The sequence below is a fragment of the Nipponia nippon genome, unplaced genomic scaffold (assembly GCF_047370975.1).
Source record: "Nipponia nippon isolate SJK-2023a ecotype South Korea unplaced genomic scaffold, ASM4737097v1 scaffold_2, whole genome shotgun sequence".
Lineage (NCBI taxonomy): Eukaryota > Metazoa > Chordata > Aves > Pelecaniformes > Threskiornithidae > Nipponia > Nipponia nippon.
The window spans coordinates 127500083-127526210 of record NW_028262336.1 but is presented as its reverse complement, the minus strand read 5'-3'; the positions used below and the strand labels follow the sequence as shown (position 1 = coordinate 127526210).

Genomic DNA, 26128 nt, shown 5'->3' with positions numbered 1-26128 from the left:
CTTACATGCCGCATGAGTGAGCATCTGCTGACAGTCCCAGTTCTGCTGCCGCCAAAGGGAAGGGACCCAGCCGTTCCCATCTCTGGGAACAGGGGTGCAAAGCAGTCCCCCCCCCAGGCGAGAGCTGTGCAAGTGCGTAAGAAAAGCCACGCACCAGACAAATTATTTTCTGCATAAGAGCAAGCCCTGAGTACCAAGCAGAACGTGTCTACATTCTCCCCAATTCCTATACAGGCCAAGACATCAGGCTGAGAAAATGAGTTCAGGTCCTCACCAAGCACAGAAAAAGGCTTTCACGCAATACAATTCTGGCACACAATATTCTTTTGCCTTCCCATAGAGGTAAAAAGCCAACAAGAGATATTCTTGTACCTGTCAAAGGGCTAACGATAGACTAGGGTTTAAAGAAATATGACTTTGGGGTTTAGTTGCCTGGTTTCAGTCTGTTTCTTGTACCTCCTCACAAAGAGTGGTTGTTTTTCAGATCCTTTACAAAGTCTATTTGCTTCTGTTATCTGCTGTTGACAGGATGAACTGTAAACCCAGACCACTTTAAGGGTGGAGCTCTGGATCATTTCTGTATTTTGCTACTGAGAAAAGTCTATTATTTCAGTTCTAAGTGGTTCTGTACACTCTTAAGAATATAAGGGAACTGGACCATAACAACTAGCTTTTGAAATTACAAAACTTGCCACACCGAGGAAGTGAGACAGGTGCCCAAAAGGGAGAGAGAAGGAAAGAAGCCACACTGCAGCCCACTCACATTTAAAAAAAAAAAAAAAAAAAGAACAAAACCAAAAACAAACCCAACACACTAATTAGGAAACTAGGTGAAATTCATGCACTTTTAGTCAAAGCTGAGAGAAAAGGTCTGCACAGACCTGAAAAAGGATACACAAGAATCAGTGGTAACCAAACACTTCTTTGATTTCTTGGGCAAAAAGAGCTGGCATCAGTTTTTAATCCAGTGCAAGCAAGGCAGTCAGAAACACAATAAACAAGCAATATATTTTCACTTGTGGAAGTTATGCTGGACTTGCCACACATTTCTTCCAATGATCCCTGTGATGCATGGAAAAGCATGAACCAGAAGCCTTACATTTCCCTACTCCTTTTTTTCTGAGCAACATCCAGAGCACACAATATTCCCTAAAACCAGTCAAAGCATTCCCGCTGTCATGCTACAAGAGCATTTTCCTCTTCAACTTTATTTTTGGCTTTCGTTTCCCAGTCAAAGAATGGTAGTTCTATCATCCCATTTAAAGAGGCTTCTCCCTCCCCACAGGACTCAGAAAGGCTGAATACCCACCCAGCTTATCAGTCTCCAGCCTTAAACTCCAGCTTTGTTATACAGTACAGCTAAGAACAAATTCTGTCCTGTGGCACAAGACAGGGGCAATCCATAGGTTAACAGATTTATTTAAATTTCCACCGTACCTTCTGTTCTCTGTCCAGAGATGAGCTTGACTTCTCCGACTTAAAAACGAACAGGGAAAAGCAATTTCTAAGCATCCAGCGGACACACACACACAAACTGTTCCGCAAGGAGGAGTTTTTCCAGCCTTATCCTAAAAAGCTGTGAGCAAGATTAACACACCCACACTAAGAGATGTTAGAACGGCAGACGGGAAGATGCTCCCTGCTTTGCCAGGTAACGTGTGCAACACCAGGAAAGTCCAGGTATGGAGAAGGGGGAGGTAGTTCAGTGAAAGGCACCCATGACTCACTGTACAAAGAGTAATTGCAAGCAAAGAGAACAAACACTCTTCCGTCTGTGCCCGACACAGCCATTTCACCCAGCTACAGTACCCGCTTTCACTTTGAAAAGCTTGGCTAACTACAGAGCTTTTACCGTTGTTCTTACATATATATATTAAAAAAATACTTAATCACCACATAAAGTACATGCCTTACAGCCGGTAACAGGTCCCCAGCAAAGAGCCAGGTCTGACATCTATTTATAAATCTTGTTCCTGAAGAAAAACTCCTGGAGGTAATGTCGGAATAAGGATCAAGTAATGCTCAGCAGGAGCAGTGCACCATGACAGGCACACGGATGGAGCCAGCTATTCCCAAGAATCATGAATTTTAAGCCCTCTAGATAACAAAAGCAGCAAGAACAGGGACTGCAGGCATGGGAGAGCTGTGGATCGGGGCATTTCCACGCACAGTGGAAGAGAGAAGCGCTGCTGCCCCTGAGGGCTCGTCCTGCTGGTGCTGCCTCTCCTTCCAGCTCCCAGGAGCATTCACGGGCACCCGGAGGTGCCATCTACCTCCCGATGTCCCTTCACTGCTACCCACTCCCCAGGCAGAAGCCCCTGCTTTGAGCAGGAGGCTGGACTAGAGACCTCCTGCGGTCCCTTCCAATCTGAATTATCCAACGATCCTAAGTTCAGCTTTGCTTTTAAGTACTTTAAGAGCAAAAAAGCCACGGTTTCATACACACAGGCGGGCGGGGGGGGGGGGGGTAAAAGACACGCTACCACCTCTCCATCCCTGCGCACCAGCCACACAAAGCCCGGGGCTGCATCACCCCATCGCCCAGCAAGGGTCCAGCTCCTCAATTCTTTGTGTTTGCTCAACGCACCCGCCCCTCCAGCCCAAGCCAGGACGGGGTGCTCAGCAGAAACTCTGGGCTGAGCCTCGATTCCCACCCCAACCTCTGCCCCGGGACGCCAAACATGCGGACCCAAACGGCTCCCCGTTTGCAAAGCCTAAAGACAACTCCCTTTGTTAAATGAATGAGCCGGGAAGGCAGGAGGAGGGAGGCAAGAGGAGGGAGCCAGGCTCGGTGCACCCCTCCTAAAAGAAAAAAAAAAAAAAAAAAAAGAAGAAAAAGAAGAAGAAAAAACCCGACCGCTCAACCCCTTTGCAAACTTCCCGGCTACAAAACCAGAAGCGAGGAAACCCCCTTCCCCGGCCCGGCGGGACTCACCTTCCGCCCGCCGCAAGGTGCTGCCCGGCTCCCGCCCGCCCGCTCCCCACGCCGCCGCGGCCGCCCCTATTGTGGGCCCGGCGCCGCCTCCCCTCGCCCTCCCCGCCTTTGCCGCTGCCATTGGCTCCGGGGGGGCCCGCCCCGATGCCGCCAAGGTGGGCGAGCGGGCACGGCGGGGCAGGAGCCCGGGCGAGGGGCAGGAGCCTCCCGCCCCGGCGGGGAGCCTCAGCTGGGGCGCAGCACCGCAGCCCGGCGGCCCAGGGTGAAAAGTTTGGGGTTTGTTTTTTTTTTGGGGTGGTGGTGGTACCTTCCCGGTGCAGCAGATCTGGAGCCCGCAGCTTGTGTCGGCTCGGGAAATGGGAGGGCTGTGCTCCAGCCCCGCACCTGGGAGCTGCGGGCCGTGATCCGGTACCTTCGCTTGGCAGAGGGAGGGAGCGGCGTTGGTCTGGGACGTAAAAGTCTTTCGCGATCACGCCATCAAGGGAGCAACGAGGCGGGAGCGGATCACCGGCAATTACACCCTTGGCATGCAGGGCTGTAATGACTTTATTTCTGTTATTCGTATCGCGCTGTGCTATCGCAGAGCCGGCTCCATTGTGCTAGGGACTGCGTGCATGCAGATCCAAAAAAGGCAAGAATAAAACGGGCTCTGCCCTGCTTCTGCGTTGCACAAGCCGAGACGTCGCTACCTTATGTTGCAGGGATACGGGTGTTCGCTCTCCCTGCGATCGAAGGCTCGCTGGAAACTTGTCCCCTTGGTTAACAGGAGTTTTCGGCTCAGCGCTTGTGCTCTGCTGAGAGAGAAAAAGAGGAGGGATTTGGTTGCACAGCCGTACAGCCTCACTGCTTTCAAGAACAGAGCATGGGCATGGTGAGGCTGTGTGCTTGGAACATGCTGTTTAGCCATACAAAGGTAAAATACTAAGTGACATAAGGCAAAAGGCAGACAAATAACACAGGTCACGGCCCCAGACGCGCCTTTTATAGCTGCCCATATACCACAGATGAAGACAGCGCTGCCACAGTCTTGCCCTTCCCTCTTGTACCAATGTTTATTAGTTCCCGTGATAAGTTTGTTTGGGAGCTAACCCAGCAGAAAATTAACCCCGCAAAAATAAACAAATGGAGGAAGTGAGAATGCCAGTCTGGGGCTGGCAGGGAGAGCGGGACTGCAACGGAGCTGATTGCAATCCACTGAACCTGTTGTGGAATTGCACACTTCGAATTACTTCCTTCTGTTGGATAGCTTTAAAATTGGCTGCAAAACCACACGCAGACTGGATGAACTCCCCCCAAGCACGGTCTGTCCGTAGTCTGTGGTCTGGCTGCAACGTAAAGGTGCTTACGTCAGTACGGGGCAGTGTATCGGTCACTTCGGAGGCAGCCGCCGTCGGCCTGGATCAGGAATCCCACGGTTACAGGGGAGCTGTGCTTACCAGAGTGCTGCAGGGGGGGGAGCGGAGGAGGAAACCGTGCAGCTCGGCTTGAATGCCGGACCCGCAACGGGGGCATCGTCACAGCTGGAACTAGAACTGAACAGTTTAAACAGCCCTGAAACTAAGACCCGAAGAGTAACTTCCTTCTGTACCACGCTCAAAATCACAAAGCCTTTTCAGTAACATGGATGCACCCTGATAATCTAAAAAACAAATCTTGAAGCCAGGCAAGAGATCGGTCCAAAAGGCTCATAAACATGCCTTCTTTGACAAGATATTTGACCAAATACGTTCATTCAGCCACTGGGAGAATGGCTGCGTAAGGTAATCGCAGTGGTTGACCTAAGGCGTGGTGTATTGCTCTAACAGCCCCTACTATAGCTGTATTTTTATCTGTGCAAAAGTACTTAAAGCAGCATGAAATAACCAGGACTTTAATTATAGGTGCTTTTAAAGCCACTTCAAGATGAAAAAAGACTACACAGTTAACAGTTACACAGTTAACTCAGTTCAGAAATTGCTTCAATTAAATCTTCGTATATTCACTGCCAAGGGATCTCACCAAAACATTCCTAACTGTATTCTTATGTTTCGTTATTATCCTTCTCCGGTGAAATCCTAAAGATATCTTGAAGGGATATCCTGGGATTACAATTTATGCTTTACAGTTTTCTGAATTTACCCCAATTTTAAGACTCCTTTGTCTGAAACTATTGCTGGATATTTCAGAGGGAGTCCCCAAACAAAAAGAGGGGGAGGCATTTGGGGTGTCCATGAACAACATCAGAAGGCAATACAGAGCTACCGCTGCAAACCAGAATTTGGTACTCGAGAAAGGAATGAGTGAAATGTAGATCATCTTATTTGCGTTCTAAGCACTCAGAGCAGAGAAAGTGCTCAGGGGGTTTTCAGGGAAAGGATCCATCTTCCCTCGTACTCAGGATAAAGTCAGATGGCCCCTTTCCAGCATGAGGGGGAAAAGGGGATTTCTTACACCTCAAAAGGGTCTCTTATGTTCTGTGGGAAGAAGCCTGGCACCGGGCCCCAGCCTCAAAGACCAACTCTGTTGAACAATCGATTTGAGAGGGATCATGCAAGAACCGCATTTTCCTCCCCGTCAGACGTCCAGCAGAACGAGCAGTCCAGCTGCCGTAGGGCATAGCCCGATGGCTTCTTTTCGTCAGCAGTAGCAGTATTGATAGTTCTTACCCCGCTGTGTAGCTCTGCTCCTGAGCTACTCCCTGCACTGTGCCAGCACAGCTATTTCTGCAGCTGAGTAATGGAAAGGATCAAGGAACTGGTCCACCTCAGAGTTTTCCTGGGTGTTTTTCAGCCAGATCAAATCCCCAAATATCTTGGCTGACACAATGCAGGGGGAATACAACAGCATGTGAAATCACAGAAGCTAAGTCTCAGCTGAGGGACATTAACGTGTTATGATGTACCAACTTAGTCACCTGCAATCATCTGTCCACTCCTTTGATCTGCTCTAGCAATTAGAGACAAATTGGCCTCAGCCTACAACGAAGAAACCGGAGTTCATGAATTACTTGGAAACTCATTATGTAAGTCTCTAAGTCTTAGTTGTCAGGCAAGGATTAGAAAACGACAAAAAGAAAAAAGGAGTCTTATAGTCATACAATACACAATAACAAAGTTCCTCAGCCAAAGATCTCACTGAGAAGATGTAGAAACAGCAAACACTGGCAAGCAAAACCGAAAGTGATGGTGGGTCAGCATACTACTGCCTGGGGGTTTCTCACCCAGTAAATCAGAAGTCAATCCAGCAAAATAATGTTGTTAATAGCGATGTGAAGCAATGAAGAAGACAGATTATGATTCATCACTGCCCTACATATCGTATAAGCTTGTACAGCTCTGCAAATCGTCCGTAGAACACTTCCAAATCAGAACTATCTCCTTTTCATTCTGCTTTGTCCAGATAACACCACAGACTAAAGCAGTGGGGAATGTGTTTCTGGACACAAATCTATGAAGCATGAGAGTAAATGTTTTCTCTAAACAAACACACAAAAGCACGCCAGCAACAATCTTTCATTTCCTCAGTAAGTTTTAGGGTGTTCTAGTGCCAGAAAAGCAAAGCAGCAAAACAACAGCAGAGCCAGAACCCCTGACTGGTGGGGAGCAGCACCTGGTTCCTATCTCACACATCCTGATGTTAGATGGTGTGTAATACCCACCACAAAGGAAGCTAGAATCAGTTCTTAAAAAGTATGCAAGTAGCACATTACATCTGGTGCGTATTTAACATGGGCATGCGTTTCCTACCGTCCTGGAGAAAGGTTTGCTAAGATTTCTCTGCCTAGAATCAGTCCAAATAGAGGGGTAAGAACCAGGGCCGCCATTTTAGCAACGCTGGCTCTGGATTACACTTGCTTGATCTTAGCACTGTCTGCAGTTTTATCAACTGAAATTGAAAATCCAGCTTATGCACTACCCTTTCTCAGTATTTGGCTACATCCAGTTGTTTCATCCTGGATAAACGGTTAGAGCGTTGGACAGGACGCGTTCCCACCTGCCACTTGGTCCTTCATCTATCGAGAGGCTCACAATAAACAGTCAGGAGCTCTCTGGTACCAGCATAACAGTAATTACAACCTGGTACATTTTTTTGGTGCTTAAATCCCAAATCATTCACGTTCTCCTTAAGGGTTACTTTCTTCTTGGTTAAGTTACCCTATAGTTGATTGAAAACTCAGAGGAATCTTCATGTCATTCCAATTTTAAATCATCTCTTACTGCTTCATTGAAGTCCTGGAATCTGGCAAAACCTCTGGTGATGAATACACTTTTACATTCCAGATCTCCTTCAGCCAGGAAATTGCACAGAGACAGCTAAGAGCACTCAGTGCTTTGGTGAGCAGTCAGCAAGTCAGGGTGAATAGGGAAGCCACAAGTGACTGATTCTGGAAGCCTTGTGTATCTCTGGAAGTCATAAAATACAGATGGGTAATGGCTTAACAATGAGGTCAGTCTTTGATTCATTAGCTAACAGCTGAATCTAAGCCCATATATCCCAGTTTTGAGGCATGCTGCTAATTCAAGCTTAAAAAGATGGGGGGAGTTTTACCCTGTGCTGCAAGTTTCTGTGGAGTTGTACTGGATCCTGGGTTTGACTTAGATTTTGTATGTTTTCTCAATGATCTGAAGAGTTCTGTTTCTTGAAAAAATATGACTAGCCCCTGGTAATCTTAGGTAAAAAACATATTCAAATGCCATAAGCTTTGAGGAGGGCATAAGGTTCAAACACATTGGGTCAGCCACCGGAGCTATGCGAATTCACACCAGGATCTGACCATTTGCATTTTAATCCTACATTGTGCAAGAATCTGTGGAGATGAGTGCCATAACAGAAAAGCCTGCTTTCAGATATTAAAAACAGTATTGACATGCTCCAAAAACAGGCATGAAACTACAGTCAGGATTTCCTCTTTTAATCTCCGAACTACAGTCGTAGCTATACTTCCCTCCATCAGAACTTCCCTCTGCCTGCAGTCCAAAGAGCCCCTATCCATCCCTGCTCCTACTCTTCCTCAGCTGTTTCTTGAAACATCTAGTCCTCCTTCCTCCCATTTCCCCTTCCCTCCATCCCCCCAGCCCTACTTAATCGTTCACCTCATTTACAGAAGTCCTTTCCCTTCCTGATCCCACCCAGGCAACCTGAGGCGAGGATAGGCACACAGTCTAGACGCTCCTTTAGTGATCCCACCTTGACTGGAAATCATGACGGCAACTCTGCTTTGTAAAATACAGGCAGTATTTTACGGAGCGCTGCAGACGAAGAACAAGGCACTCAGGGAGAGCTAGAGGGGCACCACGGAGAGGTGGGGGGGAAAGGGGGAGGTGGTAAATACTGCTTATTCACTTGGGCCTTTGGAGCATGAAGGAACTTGCTGACAGAGCAGGAAGTGTGGAAAGTAGCATGGCAAAGGCAGACAAACATCCCAGGCACATGAGAGCGCGTCTCCAGACTGGCAAAATACCTGCAGGAATCACAGAACGAGCAACGGTTGCTGCCTCTTGCCCAGCTGCCAGTGCAAGTGGCCCTGGCCTGCGACATTGTGTGCCAGAGCCTTCTCAGATCTGTCTGGGTGACTGTCCTGGCCTCGGGTATGGACAGGTTCTCTGGACTGTCCCAGAACCATGACTCTCATCTTCTCTCCTCCATACAAAGAATTCAGAAAAAATTAGCATGATGTTGCCCAAAATGTAAATTTGCTGTGCAGAACAGCATTTCCAGCAGACAAGGCCGTGACAGGTTTTTCTTCCAGGGTTCAGCTTACGGAGCTGCAATGGTTTTATAACACGCACTCAGAATCGCTTTTCTGTCCTATAATTTTCTATTCATTTTATTCTGTCTATTTTACTACAGACCTATGATGAGATAAATCCTTGTCTGTGAGCATGTGGAAGAACACAGTAGAAATGGATTTACACGTAACTTGAGCTCAACAACACCTGCTGAACCAGTAAGAAATCCAGAAAAACACTTCTGAAAGTGAAGTTAATCCAAATTATCCTGAACTATGTTATTTTTTAAAATGTCCTTTTACCTATATGTGGGGAGAAATAAAAAAGAAAGCAATAACATCAAGGCAGCAAGGGAGACGACTCTCAAAGTGTGGTAAAACAGACCGCAGTAAACTTACCTTTCATTAGGGACTGCCCAAGTTTAATGGGCTATCTTATAAAGAAAATAATAATAAAAATAATTTAAAAATCAATTAGCTTTTCCTCTCTTTATTGATTTTTTTAAAGTATGCCTCTGGAGAGCTTCCACTTCCAGTATTAGGGTTTAAAAAAAAAAGCTAGGTAATGCAACAGACAGTCTGAATGAGACATCAGACAGGGACTACTAATCCAGGGCTATTTATTACTCAAAACCTAACAAAAGCAGCTCATTTTTTTACACAGAAAGTCTTGGCTGCACTGGAGGACCCTGTAAACAGAGGAGGGTGAGCCTAAAAGAGATTCTAACAGTGTAACAGTATAACAAAATTAGATTCTTTTGCTGTTTTTGCCGAGTTTATTCAAACTGAATGACTCTTGAGGACCCAATCCTGTTCTGACTGAAGCCAGCGAGAGATTTGCGACACATTTCAGAGAGAACAAAACCAGCCCTTCAGTCATAGCACCTCTGCCAGATTTTGTTTCACACCCTGCCAAAATGTCATAGATTGAATCACTTCAGTAGCTTGAGCCATTTAAAACTGGACTGAACAAAACCCTGGAGAATAAACTGCAGAGAGAAATCTTCCCCCATTCTTTCCCTTATCTCTGCTATTCTGCCTCACTGGGTTACATGAATAGCAACCAAAAACTGAAGAGCGCTGCCAGCCATGGAGCCTCTGGTGTTTCAGATGCTTCACAAGCTGTGAAAATAGGAAACCACCATCCTGCATTTCTACCTATTTGCATTGTGGCCAAGATGGACTAAAACTGGATCATAACACAACGATTACAGAGTAGCTGACTTCAGATGTTTTGGAAAAACTACATGGAATTTGAGATATCTCATGGCAGCTTCGAACATCAGTGCAGTTAAATTCTATTAAAGTGCAAAGTAAAGGTCTTCAGCAACACAATCTGCACTGACCCAGAGCACGCAAAGTATCATAAAAACAGCAAGATAATTCAAATTTGTGGAGCAACATTAACTCATCAGAAGGCTGGAGAGATGGAGCATCCATTTTGCCAGGTGAAGAGCAGCTTTGATAGTTAATCCAATAGAGGGAGCTATAAAAGCTCAGGGGCAATTTGGCTGAGGACAGTGACAACGGTAATTTAATTATACTGGTTGGTCACACTAAAACCAAAGTTGCACTGGAGATATAGATCACTTCAGGCCTGCCAAGAGAGCTGGCCCTGCAGAATTCCTTTGATATTATGTACGTCTCAGTGCTCTCCAAATCGCTGATGAGTCACGGATTGCTCTGCAGGACAGAGGAAATCTTAATAAATTAATTTTATTGCATAATCCCTTTCAATTGCTTCCTTGTATATACCTGCAGGAACTGGAAAATCACAACATACAACCCCCTGAGCTCTTTCACTGGCTGCCTTAGCATACCACATACATCTTCCAAAACTGCCAGGATAAAACGGAGGTTTCGGGAACGTGCCATCCTCTAACGTTACATTCCTGTCAAGCTGCCTCTGGAATCAGAGGAACATCAAGTTGCACTAGTCATGGAAGGATAACTTCATCTAGGATCTTCAGTTCAGACAAAATGCACCATTGTAACTGGCAATAATATCTCTGAGGAGGTTTCTGTCCTGAATCTCACCTTCTTGTCTGGGTTTGTTAATTAACAGTTTTAGGGCTGGCTGTTTTGTTTTTCTTTTTGCCACATTTTCTGGGATATGCAGAGATTCTTATCAAATTATTCGATTCTTACCAAATAAATAACTTCATCAGCATAAATTAATCACCAAACTAACCTATGAGCAGTGTTGCAGACGAGGAAAATGAGGTAAGAGCTCAACCAGTAGCCTCAGGCCGTGCAGCAGAACTACGGCAATTACGCTTGCTGAATTTGGGCGTTCCTGTCCCCCAGTTCTGTTCTCAGGCCAGATCGATCCTTTAAACTGCCTCTGAATGCTTCCAATTGCAGCAGATGTAAACCTAGCAGAGCAGACGTGACTCAGTGCAGTCATACAGAGAATTAATCTTCAGCAAGCAGGTGAACTATAGGGAAGAAACATTTAATACCGCCGTTCGCATCAGATTGGCAGCCTCTGTCCAAAGGCTTTGTGTCAGCAGACAGCAGCCTTGCAGAAAAAGATGAGACTGAAACTTATTCTCTGTGGACGGTGGCCTTTATCCCACCCAGACAGGAAGATGTAAATGGCTGTACAGAGAAAAAGGGCCTCGAGGCGTAAGGTAAATAATTTTCAAAGAACAGGGCAGAAAGTGAGCCAACTGCTGATGTATGCGGACTGTGTTTGAAACAGTGTGGGAAAGCTACTTGCTCACGGGGAACTGGGGTTGGGAACATTTAAGTTCCATGATGGACAATGCTCTGTTGTGTAATCTGTGTATGGAGGATTTCGTATTTTTTGCATGTATGCCTAGATTTCTGGGAAGAGCACATTTAATAAAACCATATTCAAGAGGACCGTGCCAAAGTAATTGTTTTTCCCCTTTAATTTTTAAGTGGTTACAAAACAATGAAGCTCTCAGTTCTTTACACTTCACAGGGGAGAATGTACAAAGAGCTGCTTAATCTCTTTCAGTTCAGCTCTTTTATTCTCATGGGTATCCAGTTGCAAGGTATCTGTATCAGTCTCTGAATTCTCAGCCGATCCCCAAAGCAAAGTGCCTCCAACTGTAAGCTCTTGTTTTAACACGCTGTTTCAGGACCGACCAGGTTTCAGCATGAGCGTGTGAGGGTTGCTATGCCTAAATCCATTTGACATTGGCAGAGGAGCAGTATCACAAAATCCAGCAGTACTCATGCTGATGATGAAATGCCGAGTAAGCGCTTTCACAATGCTAGGCTACTCTTAACACTGATGTTTGCGATCTAGAAGGAAGCAAGCTCTACAACTAAAGTAGGCATGTCACCAAGGAAGATTTGAATACTTCCTGATTGGTTCTCCAAATAATTATTTCATTTACTTCTAACAGAGAGTAGCTTGCAATTCAAGTACTATATAGTTTTCTTCATTGCAAACTGCAATTAAGGAATCAGATGGCAAGATATAAATCATATCACAGGATCAGCTAGGAAAGAATGGTGAAACCAGACAACATTAGGGATGACGATACTAGGGATCCAAATTAATTTTCTCCCGTTATTGCCAGGCAGTCTCAAATGCAAAGAGGAAAAAGGGAACATAAATATCTTTATAGTTAAGGTAATAAATTAACACCTGTGTGCTAAATTAGTTTGTTAAATTTGCTGAATTAAAATGCTAAATTTGGCTCTGTCACTTAGCAACAGCTGCATCAGTTGAAGATGTTTCCATTCTGCAGCTGTTAGCCGTCATCTAGGGCTGGAGCTCCCATCCCTTTAGCAGAGTCAGCAGAAGGAAATGCGTGCCTGCATGTTGCCTGCTCCTCTCCAAAATCCAGCGTCTTAACTCAGATGCATCTTTATCATCTAGCTACCAGCTTGGCTTTGGCATCAGGTAGGAGCCCCAGCGCACGTTCATTCTGACAGCTCTGATGAGAAGCAGTAACCCACACCAGAGGGGCAGAACAAGCAGTCACGTCTTAAACTGCCACAGCAATACTCACCGGAGCGTATCCATCAATGCCTGAAGTTAAGACGAAAGTAGAATTGCGAATAAGCATGAAAGCGCCCAAGGAAATAAGGACAGGAAAACTTCTACTGGATTTTTGTCACAGTGTAACAAACAATTTAGGAATTATTAGGGCAAAAAGAAGGAGCCTAAGGGTTAGAGCACACGCCGGGGGAAAGGGAGATCTAGTCTTGGTCCAAGCTCTCTCGACTACTTAATTACAATGCTGCCGCACCCTTGGTTATTTACTTGTTTCTCGATTTAAGTGACCGTGTTTGCTGTGATGTGTGCTCAGTTCAGCGCTGTTCCCTGTGAGGCAGGTGTGCTTGGAGCACAGCTTCCAGACCACAACCCTCAGTGGAGGCGGACAAAGGAACGCCTGCTCTGAGGATCCTGGGTAGGGTTAAAAGCAGGACAGGAGCTGAACGGCTTGCCGCGACAGCATCCAGCCTGATGTGCAGAAGGAAAATTCAGAGTGCAAGAAACTGCCAGCCAGGAAGAAATCACTTGTCTAGTGATTTTGGAGGACGATGCTTGTGAACCTACACAGCTAAACTCCAATAGGATAATTCTTAAAATTTAGTATTTTGAGCCTTAGATATTCCTGTTAGGGAACGCCACTGGAACAAACAAATTACGTAAGTTAGAGAAAGAGAATCTCTGTGGGCTGGTGCTCACATTTTCTTGTTCAAGTGGATCAAAGAAATGGCTCTGTAGCAGCTGCAGCATCTCCACCTTCGCTGAATGCCCTTATGCAGGGCATAATGGCCCATCTCGAGCAACGGGGGAAGACGGTCTGCCAGGTATCACCGTTTACTATTCATCAGGCTGGAACTCCCTCAAGCACCGTGATGTTTTTTCCCATGCTGTCCTTCGCCAGGAAGAACTTAAGAAAATCCATAAGAATAACACTGCAGCCTCCTTCCCACCATAATAAAATTTAGGCTAAGGTTGATGCCTTCATAACGCTCAGCCACAAGGAAGCAGTTGGTATGCTGGAAATGCTGCTTATTTCACTGATCATCATCATTTTTCATGGTGTTGTCTCTCTTCATGAACAGAAAAAGACAGCAATCAGCCTTTCTGCTCTCACTTTGTGTATACACTGCATAGTCACAAGGGATGCCACAATCTCTGGCTGATGCATTTCAGATTTAGAATCATAGAATCATAGAATCGTTTAGGATGAAAAAGATCTTTAAGATTATCGAGTCCAACCGTTAACCCAGCACTGCCAAGCCCACCACTAAACCATGTCCTCGAGCACCACATCTCCCCATCTTTTAAACAACTCCAGGGATGGGGACTCAACCACTGCCCTGGGCAGCCTGTGCCAGTGCCTGACAGCCCTTTGGGGAAGTTTTTCCCAATACCCAACCTAAACCTGCCCTGGTGCAGCTTGAGGCCGTTCCCTCTCGTCCCATCGCTTGTTCCTGGGGAGAAGAGACCGACCCCCCCCCGGCTCCAGCCTCCTTTCAGGCAGTTGCAGAGAGCGATGAGGGCTCCCCTCAGCCTCCTCTTCTCCAGGCTGAGCCCCCCCAGCTCCCCCAGCCGCTCCTCCCCAGCCTTGTGCTCCAGCCCCTGCCCCAGCCTCGCTGCCCTGCTCTGGCCACGCTCCAGCCCCTCCATGGCCGCCTTGGGGTGAGGGGCCCAGCGCTGAGCACAGCATTCGAGGGGCAGCCTCACCACTGCCCAGCACAGGGGGACGATCACAGCCCTGGTCCCAGGGAAGTTTTAGTTTTTTATTTAAAAACTAAGCAGACAAAACATGCACCTAGCCTAGGCCATACAGTCATTAAAATTCTGTTAAATGCACATACAGGAAAATCATACCTGAACCACATGTATTATACAGACCAAGATCAGGGTTTCTATCCAATGTTTTTATCAATACCCCCAACGGCGAGGCCATGGCTTGTAGGCACCACCATAACCCTAATTACGAGTAATAACAGTTTGCCAAGCCCAAAGTCACAGCTCCAGCATGACACACACACTTCCCAACTGCACACTGGTACTGAAGAGAGCAGGAGTTATTTTGTGTTTATTTCCACTGGGAGTAGCATATCTTTGTGTACAAATGGAGGAAAACCATCCGACATTGCCAATATAGGTGACTAATCTCTGTAACAAACAGGCATCGTAAATATACCCAGGAAAAAGACCTAATAAGCCAAGCAAGCCTGATTCTCCTCTGCTCAGTATCCTTCATAGCCATTTATGTTATGACAGGGAGTAAGATACCAAGAGTTCATCACTTCTTTTTTTTAACCTCTATTTTGTTCTGCACCATATGCGCCTATACAAATCAGAGCTATTAAAAAAATCAACTTCAGAGTATATGCTACTATATTTACACCATTAGTAAGTCCACTTAAGCTTTTGTTAGCCTATGTAGGCACTGCATGTGGTTCCTTCCTACTACAGGAGCTAAGTTGCCTTCAGCAGACAGTCCTCATGCATAGTAAGTAAATGTGGAACAGAGTATTTGTGGGGAAACATGAAAAAGAAGTAAACAGGATGCTATTATTAAACAAATTCAGATGAGAGATTGCCAGGGGCTATATCTTTTCCTTGTTTTCTTCCCCAAACCCTGTAAGATAACTTGATGACTACGAAGATCAGAAAACAGCAGCAGGTTATAAGGCCCATTTAGTAAGGGAAAATAAATTTAAACTTATAAACTTAGGTTACTTAAAAAAATAAATCAGATCAGCAAGCAACCTCAAGCCTCAGAAACCGTATAGGAAGTTCTCCATTTCCAAAGTGTTCCCCCCTCTCTAGCCTTCCAGGGTTTTTTTTTAACAGCACAGTTATTTGCAGGTGTTCGGGGTGAGCAGAAATGCAGCTGAAATTACTGCTTTGCATGGTGTGAGGAATGCTTCTAGCAGATTCCGACTACAGAACAAGGCTCCTGTCTGGCCAGCTACTGTCAAATGAAAGAGTCTGCTGTTTTCTCTGACAAACTGTGTTGGACTGCTGCCAAAACTGACTTCTCTTTCCAGACTGACCCTTTCCCTTCTGACTGTCCCAGCCTACCTGTCCTATTCTTCACCCACTCCAAAGGCTGGGAAACAGCCCACCCAGTCCAAACAAGGAACTCGGATTTTCTGCCTACTTCCCAGAGGATTTTTTCAAGCACACGTAGGTACTGCTATACAAATCAGATAAATAAAACCAAGACTGACAGAGAGATTTCCCTTTTAGGCCCACTTTGCAAACCACTTCTCAAACCAGCTAATTAAGTCTTGGTCTACTTTATACACAACTAGAAAATTGACCTTTTGTAGACTTACTATAGAGAGTGAAATTTGCACTTGCTCAGGACTTACCAGCAGACCATGTCAAGCACTCAATCATTGACGATTTAGGATATCCAAATCACACAGGCCTCAAAAAATGTGCACAACCTACACACACGCTGTGACGACATCCTGACGTCTGCTAGTCATCAACCCAGACAGAGCTTGGCAAACCCAGGATATGGATCGCTCCTTTTGCTGTTTACCTGCCTGTTTTCCCTGAGTTTCTTTCCTTCACAACGTATTAGTTTGGCGTAGATAACGTGGCACAAAACAACCAGTTTAATGGGCTCACGGGACACAATCATGAAAAATCCCAAATAAGTAGGGAACTTTGAACTCGCCTATTTATGTCACCATTCTTGCTATAATCCTCGCTTTTGCCTGTTTGACTCAGTTTGCTTTGTGGCAACACAGCAACTACTTCACTGAAGTCCCGAGAGATCCTATTTTTCTTGTCAAAAATCAGTCATTTGACAAAATAAATATATACCCTTGTTCTGATAGTATCTATTTTGGTTAACTCCTTTTACTTTTTACCTGATATCCACTTGCCTCTAAATTCTCCAGCTTTGTTGTAAAGCCTTCACATCCACCAAGGCCAGATTAGCGGGTTTGAGAGGCTTACTGGCTAAGCTGCAGTTTGCTGGTCGCGCTGCAGGATGGCCAACGAAGAACTAGCACGCTTCAGACCTCTGCTCCACGGAGATTTGGGTTATCTTTATAGTAAGTTGCCTTTTTGCTTGCAATGCAATCCCAAAGAAAGCAGTTAAGTCTCAATGTCAAAGTGTTATTTACGCTTTGATTGCAAGAGAACAGTTTTGCTAGCTATGCCCACTATTTTTGTTTGCTGTGGTGTCACCTTCTGTGGTGGGGGGGGGGACACGTCGTTAGGAACATCTACACTCGCACTTCTCCCTTATATAACAAAGTAATCGTTTAAAGTGTGATCGCTGGTTCTTACTGCAGATCAAAAGCAGGCAGCTGATGAAACCGAAGTTTGTCTGAGCGCGTGAGATGACTTTTCTTGTTATTTCAATTGGAACGGAAAGTTTTGATCCTGCAGTTCATCCACATGCTTGCAAACTGAGCCAAATTCTCCTGTCAGTCACAAGTTTGCCACACGCATTACGCCAGAGTCATTCCAGGTGTAACTCTACAGACTTCCACGCAATCAGATCACGACAAATTTAGCCTACTGTTAACTTTTTTTTTAACTAAATCTTTTATCCAGGCTTCTAGGTTATGGTAGAAATGTAAGTGGACATCACAACCTCCCTGTATTAGACATACCAAGTAAGTTTAAAGAAAAAGGGGGAGACAGAGCTGCCAAAAAATGTACTGACTTTGAAGAGCTGCACCTGGAGACCTGAAGACAGCTGGAGCAGAACGATGGCTGGCATCCACAGGGAGCGAGCTCTTCAGACAAGCTTCCCGACCTGAGAAAGCCCTCTTCTCCCAGCTCAGTCAGAGCGGACTGCAGGATGAAGAACAAGACAGCCAGACTGTCCTTGACCGCCTGCCTGCCTGCGGAGATGAGTGATGGTCACTCAAGCGTTTGCAGGGAGGACAATTCTAGCTGTTTTGCGTGTTACAAAACCAAGCAGCTTATCTAATACTGTAAGAAATGCATAGAAGCCAGAAACTTTCATGGTCACTACTGCATGCCCAAATCACTCTGAGCTCTGTGGGAAGGAGAAGAATGGATGTCTTCAAAACCACAGGCATTTACAACGAAACAAAATGACAATCTCCATTGTCTGTTAAGAGCACTCAGCCTGCAGCATCCAGCTGGGGAGTTCTGACATGCACCAGTGAGGCTGAAGGATTTTAAAAGGTTTTATATTACAAATTATTACTAACTGTCTTTATCAGCACAGAATTTAGAGTCCTAAGGTGGTAACACAGGGTAGTAGAAATTGTACAGAGATAACACGTCTCCTGTTCTGAAAAGCACTCAGTCAAAATAGACAAGGCAGGGGCTAGACACCGCTATTCGTGTTCCCAAAACAAAAGTTCATACATCTCTGTTTCAAATGTAGTCCAAGTCAGTAGTAACTGAAAAATCTGGGCTTCTGACAGCTATTCTGTGTTGTGACTGCAAAGCCTTACAATACTTGTCTAGGGCTTCCAGGCTCTACCTCTAAACAAACAATACACCACATTAATTAAACACACAAAAAGGATGCTAAAAGAACACTAATGAAGTTTGCAAATCTAAGCATTTGAAGGCCGCGAAATGCCAAAGCGAATGTCAGCTGCACCACCTTAATTAATGCCCTTTGTCTATATACCTTGTAATGGATTTTAATTATCTGAGTTGGTGCTGGTTTTCCACAGATCCCTGCTTCCTCATTTGGTTCACAAAAAGAACAACACTCACTCAAGGGGAGATTGGTGTCGTTTGTCTTTATGCAACAAATTTAGGTAGTCTGAGTCTTAAGTAAACTGAATCTCCTTCTGAAATACAGATCTTACCACGATGAATGTACAAAACCGTAATTTAGATATCTCAGGGACGTGACAGTAATCCACCTTTTAAAGCAACAGCAGCTCAATTCCTCCTTATTTCATGCATGTTCCAATGCCACATTCACTGTAAGCTGGTCAAACCTGAAGACAGAAAATATTACTTTATTCTATAGTTGTCTATGATTATCACCATAATAGAAGCTCAGCATTTCTTTCTTATTTTTATAATGCCCTAGAAGGGGGAGAAGCAATCTCTCCAGTCCTATAGGGACCAGCTCTTGCTCAGTCTCAGTTTCACACTTCCCATACATCCTGTCATTTCTGGTTTGTTTGTCCAATGTATTTGTCCCCATGCACACCAGACTGTTTAAGTAAATCTGTCTCTACTCCCCCACAGCCAATGCAACACCTTCATAAGGCCAGTCCTAGTTTCCTGTTCATGTCCCCTCTCTCCCACCATCTCCTCACCCAGTCTCTGTCATTCTCCCACCCACGGTTTTATTTCACTGTTGACATTCAGCACATCTCCCCAGAACATGAGAAGTGAGATTCTTTTTCAAAGGCTTCTGACTTGGCCAAATTTAGGTCAATTTTCACAGGCCCAAGAGGCCCAGTCCTGACACATAGTCCGTCCTCTTGCCAAACCAGGAAAAAAACCAAAAGCATCCAAGCTTCTAAGATGTTTTAAAACTGAAAAACAACCTCTTCTTCTCTTCATACTGGGAAATGACTGAACACCTCTGGCTGAAATTTCAGGGCGAAGTGGGGATGAGTCAGCCCAAGACAGACCCTTGTCTGAAAAACATTAGAGAGAATTAAAACTAAATAGGTAGCCTCAAGCAGGGGCCCCATTACAAGTGGTTAAAGGAAAATAATTATTTTTATTGCAAATTATGCTTTTTCATGGTCTCCGTATGAGTTGTGATAACCCTGGTAAGACATCGGTCACGTTTCTGAAGAAATTTGCAAAGTTATGGTCTACTGACTCTTGGCATCAGTCCATTAGATTCATCTCAGATTGTAAACACTTAGAGAGGGAATTAGGTTTTCAGGTGCACTTGCTGAATACCTCACCCAAGGGGATCCATGCAGCTAATTATGATGTTTTGAATATGTTTTAAATATGTTTTGAATGGAGTGCATCCTTTAGGCTAGATTTTTAATATTTTTCTTTTCCACACTCTTTTCAGCAGAACCAGCAGGATTCATTTTCCGTGTAGTATTACCAAGTCTAGTTCCTTGGTTCACTACAAGTCTATGCCTTGGAATCTTAAGTATTTATGATCCTTGTTATTGGTGGTTTACCAGCTTGAGATTGTGGAATTGGACTGGAGCGAGCACTTTTGCAGACACTGACACAGAATCCTACACAACCAAGATTTCTTTTAAGTCCTAGCTCATAAAAAAAAGCTCAGGCTCTGTCTCTTTACCATATATTTCCTTATGAAAGAAAACGTACATTCTTTGCTGACCTTCAGTTTCAGTTTTGCTCTAACATGCAAGTCAGTTTTCCTGTATCCTAGCTGAGTCTGATTTTACTTTTGGGGGGGTTGGGCTGAAGATTCTGCAGAGAGCAGACTAGGAGAGACACTGCGTTTCTGAGATCCTCTGTTTGATCCTCAGCTTAATTAAAACCCACTCTTTCCATTTATATTTGTTGTTTAGACAAATTATGCACGGTCACTTTTGCTCTGGCACAGCCTAGTGAACCCTGATACAATTGGTAACTTGACTTTGGCTTTTCTTTAAGATTAATTCCCAGGTTTCTTGGAGGTTGTTACATTTGAGCGGCGAAAAGTATTACTGACAGTAAATGAAATGAGCCCGCACATGTTTTAGCTGTGATTCTAGGAACTGATAACGTGACTGGAAAGGAAGCCTTGATTCATGAATTCGTGCTCTCTGCTACTAGAAGCATGGGAATCAAAGCTTAAAATAAATATGTTTGGTTTTGATTAGAAATCTTCTCCTACTTTGTATTTTACACTTACGCCTTTCCATTCGCTCTCGTGTCTTTTACATTAAGCAGGCCATCTCTCTGCAGAGCATTAGCTTGCTCCATGTATCCTGAAACAGCAACCAGAGACATTTTAAGATTTCATTTGCCTTCATCTAGGCACATCTTAGTGCTGGTCCACAGCGCACTAGCAGCTGTCAACTGCATCCAGATGTTTTACCTCTACTCTTTCTGCAAATCTCCTCTCTTCTATCAAATTTTTTTCCCTTAGTCCCCAGTACATGACTTCGTGATTCGTACTATCAAACTTCATCTGATTTCTATTACTCCAGTCCTCAAGGTAATGCAGTGCTTCCTATATGACGTTCAGTTCTCCTTTGTTTTGATATTGCCTTCCAATTTTACGTCATCAGTAAATTTAATTAGCAGATTCTGTCTTGCCTGAAAATTAGCCCTGAAAATATTATTCATTTATTGTTTTCATATGTTTTGTTTGTATTGTATTACTGCACTCTGGCTTCGTGATAAACACTTGACAAGCCTATAACCACATAGATCTAATAAAAAAAAAGTGTTTATCTAAGCAGCACAGTTGTTACTGCTCCTGTCACTTTTTCCATCAAAGATTTTCTATCAACTTTAAAATTGTCATTGTTCAGAGTTACTTGGCCACTAGGCAGACTGGGAAGTTGTGATGGCAAGTTAGTCCAATTCCTCAATGATATTCCAGCTAAAATGAAATTATATCTCATTTGTTAAGTTCAGAAATGTTACCCACTGAGAAGAAAGGCATCCGTTCATGTTTCTCAGAACTATTTTTCCCAAGGTTTCTGAAAACTCATTTCAGTCACATACTGAATTGTTTTCTGAAATCCTGAGGGCTAGAAATCGGAGAAGGTGGGAGAAAATGGATGTTTATAACAAAAGCTTCAATTCTGGGAAACTAGTGACATCACAGAAAATTAGCGATTGTCTGTAGTTATGCGCTGGCTGAATCTGACCCCAAACCAATTTTTGTTTAAAGGTGACATGGAAGTTCAGATTTCAGAGACTTTAACATGGCACCTCTCACCAGGCTAAAACTCATACAAAGGTAGAAACAGAGTAATTGAGAAGTGGCAGGCTTGACACAGAAGTTGTTTCAAAGACCTAGTGTCTCGATGTTGTCCTTCAAGTTACCTCTTATTATCTGCCTTGAAGGATGATGCCTAACATCCTACTGAGGAAAGAAAGTCTCTTGATACTCAGTGTCCTCATTTTACCCTCATGAAAACTTTCAAAGCTCCAGTTGATTCAGCTTGGGCCCAGCATGTCTACAGCAAATAGCAAAGTCGTCGCACACTTTTTAGGCCAAGAATACCCAAGCAGCAGCAGCTGAAGGTAAAAAACAACCAACAAAATCACACCCAGTCACCTGAGCACAGACTGAGTGCTCCCCGTACGTGACCTGGGTTACGCTTTCCGATATCACAGCTCGCAGGTTTACCGATAACTTGAAGGGGCTGGAGGGAGCATCTGGGAGGGGTCCATACTTCACTTTGATGTTGTGATCACGGTACAAACTGGGGAGTCAAGAGGCCTAGATGCTGCTTAGCTCCTCCACATAATCCACAGCCTTCCTGTCATCTCGGGCAAGGCATTTAACTATCTGTTCATTTACTACACAGTAAAATGAGCAATTTTCTACTGTATCTTGTAACAGTACTGTGAAACATACTTTTAATGTTCATTTAATATTCTGAGATCATTGTTATTACTAATTCTTTGTATTACATTAGGGTTAGAGATCCCATCTGAGATCTGGTTGCATGCCACACTGCAATGATCCATACACCCAAGTGTTTAAGCTGTATATTGACAAGTAGAAGGATGCAGACAAGCAGAACAGGAATCAAATCAAGACCGCAACACAAATTAATTATGCAAAAAGGATTAGACTGCACATCTATTGACTAACATACCAATGCTTTGCTACCCGATTACCTCATCTCTCACAACTAAATTACGACTACTATATAGAAGTAGTCCACTCAATACCTCTTCTCACACTGGAAAAAATATACATATTAAAGTATACAATAGCAGCGAACAAAAGATGTGGTAATCCCCCAGAGAAAAAGTACTGCATCTGCTTGAGTTGAAATGGAAGAAACACAGTTGTGTTAATAAAGCTTTAATCTTATTAAACTTTCAAAGCAATTATGTGAATGCAGTGATAAACAGGCATGAGATGTCTCCTGGTGCTAGAAGCAACAACTTCACTAACATAAACTTCTGCCACAGGGAGCCACTCACTCAAATTGATCTCCCTGTCTAACGCTGAAGTCTGCCTTTGCTTCAGCTTCATGGCCCCAGAAGCAGACAATGAACAAATGCACCTTATCAACAGGGACTCCAGCAAAGATGAGCTTACAAAATGCACTCTCTGAAGGAAACCACAAAGGACACAGGCACGGTACAGCTCCAAGGGGACACATAATATAAAATATAAAACCAGGCACAAATCATAGTCATGTTCCTTTTCCACAGTTCCACAATCTTTCTGTTGGCATCAGAAGCAGACAACATCAGAGCGAACTAGAAGTTGTGATCATTCCCTTTTTATCTGTTTCTTCACTCACCTTTGGTCAAGCTTGCTGCTGCAGCTGTCTGATTGAAATCCTCCTAAGATGGGCTGCCTCCTTTCTTCTCTTAAAATCTTTCATCACCTGTTCATAAAGAAAAGCAGAGCTCCCATTTGCTTTCTGAACTACTGCTATTGTATTTTTGAGGCTATAAGCAACACATGAGTCATTATCACTAACAACTGAGAGAGGGAGAACAAAAGAACTCACTTCTTTCCCACAAAGAAGTTTCTGGCACACTTGCTAACATACATTTTGTGATAAATGCTTTCATACTTGTCAAGCGAACGTGATGTCTGACAGCAGGTTCAGAAGGGCACCTGGCAGGTGTACGCCGACATCAGTGGGATGATTTATACTCCAATATACAGTTTACCTACAGTTAAACCTTAATTCAAGAACTGGGCCAAAGCACTGCTTTGGTAGCAAGTGCGAAAGGCAACACTACTAGTACAAGCCCTCCTGCTCACACAGTACAGGGAATGCCGCTCGCAACCCAGACCCGTGACGGACAAAGTCAAAAATGAGTATGAACCAGGTTAAAAGCTTTCACAGAATTTAACTGCTTTGCTAAAAGCAAGACAGTGTGCGAAAAGGCTGCTGGACTCCAAGTCTCTAACTCAGCCCAGCAAAACACAAATGCATATTTAAATACATTGTAGTGCTACATGAGACAATACAGTCCCTCTTAACTTTCTTTCTAGCCTTGAAACCAGATTTGTACAGAAATACTAATTTGAGCCGCTGTAAATTGCAGTGCCACGTTATTTGTTGGTTTTGTTCCATGGCACTTGACAGAAAGCTAATTATCAGTGACAGCAACTGGAATTTAGTAATATATCTTTCTTTTCAAGTTCAGCAGAATATTGTGTCTTGCTCTTACGCAATTATTTTTCTCAGAAACACCCACAGGTAAAAAGATAACAGAGCAATGATATTTTTTGTTGTTCTATGGCACTGTGCATAATAAACAGAAGCAGAGAATTCAGTTTGTTGTTTTGGAGACCGTTGTTGTAAATACACTTGAAAACTAGTCATTTCACCTCAGAGCCTTCTACTGTTTTTTCAACATTTACAGTTCTAAGTAGGGTTCTATGGAAAAATATTTTGAAAGTTGAGTGCAATGGATATATTGAGACAATAAACATTCACTTCATGAACTCCCTGTTCAATACAGGACCATGTTTTAAGGCAAGCAGTTTGACTCTGGAACAAACTTCAAACAGATGGAAAGCAACACAATGTGAGCAAAAGATGAAGCACTGCACAGTGTGCAATTTTTGTTAGCAAGTGTCACTTTACTATCCTGAATGGGGCTGTGGCAGCTAACAGGAACACTTAAGAAAGGCAAAGCTAAGGATGATTTTGTTCTACATAACCCAGAGGGGAAAAAAAACACCCAGAAATGGGCTTAAAGAACAAGAGCCTTTAAAAAATGTGAAGCTTTTTTCTCTGCCTTTAGCTTTTTGTTTGCTTCAGCTTTTAGCCTTTTGGATTATGCCCGTGAGCTCGTCTTCAAAAGCAGGAAAGTTAGATCCTTCTGGTTTTAAAGCAAAACTGACAGATAGAATCACTTGAATTCAGGATCTTGGTTTCAAGGGGAGAAGAGAAATACTGGAGTGCTCGTAAGAAAATCAAGCATCAGGTAATGCAAGGGCCTTTTGCCAAGAGGACCTACCTTCAAATCATCGTTTACTTAAAATTAACCTATTTTTGCTCCAGTCATATTAAAATTTTTCTTTAAAATCCTGATTCTACACACCCTACTGCAGTAAGAACAGGTGAGTTTCTACAGCAAAGTATCTGGGTTTGTATAATGTTGAAAGCTGTGTCTATTATTACAGAATAGTGATTTTATGTATATTAAGTTGTATATGTCTGGTTGCATCAGTGATCATGAACACAAGGTGGTTTAGAGATTTCCTTTCTCCATGATTCACCTCATCAAATAACATTGCTTGTTATATTTTTAGGAAAAAAGTGTTTCCTATCAAAGCTAACAGCATGATCAGAAAACAAAAATCAGTGGCAGGTTTTTTTTTTACCATGCAGGGTGGCCAGTCATGACTGAAGAGCAAATAAACCTTCTGGTCCTTTGGTATGAGGCGGTCACCTTTGGTAGCAGAGTGGGGGAACAGATGGGAGCAACCCCCCTTCAGTTGCTGCTGCCTAAACCCAACAGGGTTTGCAAATCCAAGTTTTCAGTCTAGTGGCTGGGCCTAGTCACTGTGATTACACCCACATTAGTAAATTAAACAAGTCTGGGACCAGTCTCTGTCCCTGAGGCCACCTGGCACAGGACATCCATTCTATTAAAGCCTCAAAAAGTCAGTGAAAGCACACAACCTGCCCGTCGGGGATGGCAGGATGTATCCCCTAAACTGTGCCCTGGAGTATTTTGGGAAACTGCTCATTGGCCCAGGCTAAAACCACGGGAGGATTAATGAGAATCAGTAGAAACAACTGAGCTCCAGTGCTCGGGAACATCCTGATGCTGTTTAATTTGCTGGTATCGGCAGAGCTTTAAAGTGCCTGTACATTTTTTGCACTTTGATCTGTGCCGATACCCTCACCAGCTCCTTACAGCAACAGCCCGCACATGCAGCGGTGGCATTTCTTGCCCTAACATCAAGCACTTTCGGACATATTGTCCAAAAGATCACACTCACGTCTACTGAGCAATTCCCCTAACGTCATCATCCCTGGCTCCTTCCTATGGCCCATGCAGCAGGATTACTGTCTGCATAGCAGTGTAGGTACAGCGGAGCTTCTGAGTGCCCTCTGGTGCAAAGTCTGGCACTGCCCTTTAATTGCTGTGAAAAGCAGCCAGAACGGGGTAGTGTCCTAAACCTCCCCAGCCGCTTGCTGAGAAAAGCTGAGCTGAAGCTGTGCCTGAGCTTGCCAGGGCCTGTGATCAACAAGATTTTTCTATTTGGAGGCACTATGACTACTTTTAGTTTCTGTATCTAATCGATTTCCAGTTTTACATGTCAGTGGAAAGCTACTGATTTGGGGGAAAACCACTAAACCACAACAGAGAAATACGGGCACGTGAATTCCCTGCTATACAGTTAGCTGAACTGCAGGCTCAACTCCTCTGCAATTGTTCATTAACAAGTGCTTGGAAGTGCTGG

At 44.1% G+C, this 26128-nt stretch overlaps 1 protein-coding gene across 5 annotated transcripts in view; it reads right to left on the bottom strand.

The window, feature by feature from the left end:
- PAK1 (p21 (RAC1) activated kinase 1) overlaps nt 1-26128 on the bottom strand; it is a 106280-nt gene that overhangs the window by 76293 nt on the left and 3859 nt on the right. Inside the window, exons 2-3 of one of the 5 annotated variants that reach the window (XM_087756646.1) lie at nt 22992-23078; nt 3243-3729 (exon numbers count right to left, since the gene is read on the bottom strand). The gene's annotated coding sequence lies outside the window, so the exon portion shown is untranslated. Of the gene's footprint in view, nt 1-1437; nt 1599-2935; nt 2991-3242; nt 3730-22991; nt 23079-26128 lie in introns of those variants that run through there. The other 4 variants (XM_087756645.1, XM_087756647.1, XM_087756648.1 and 1 more) reach the window with 4 other exon arrangements.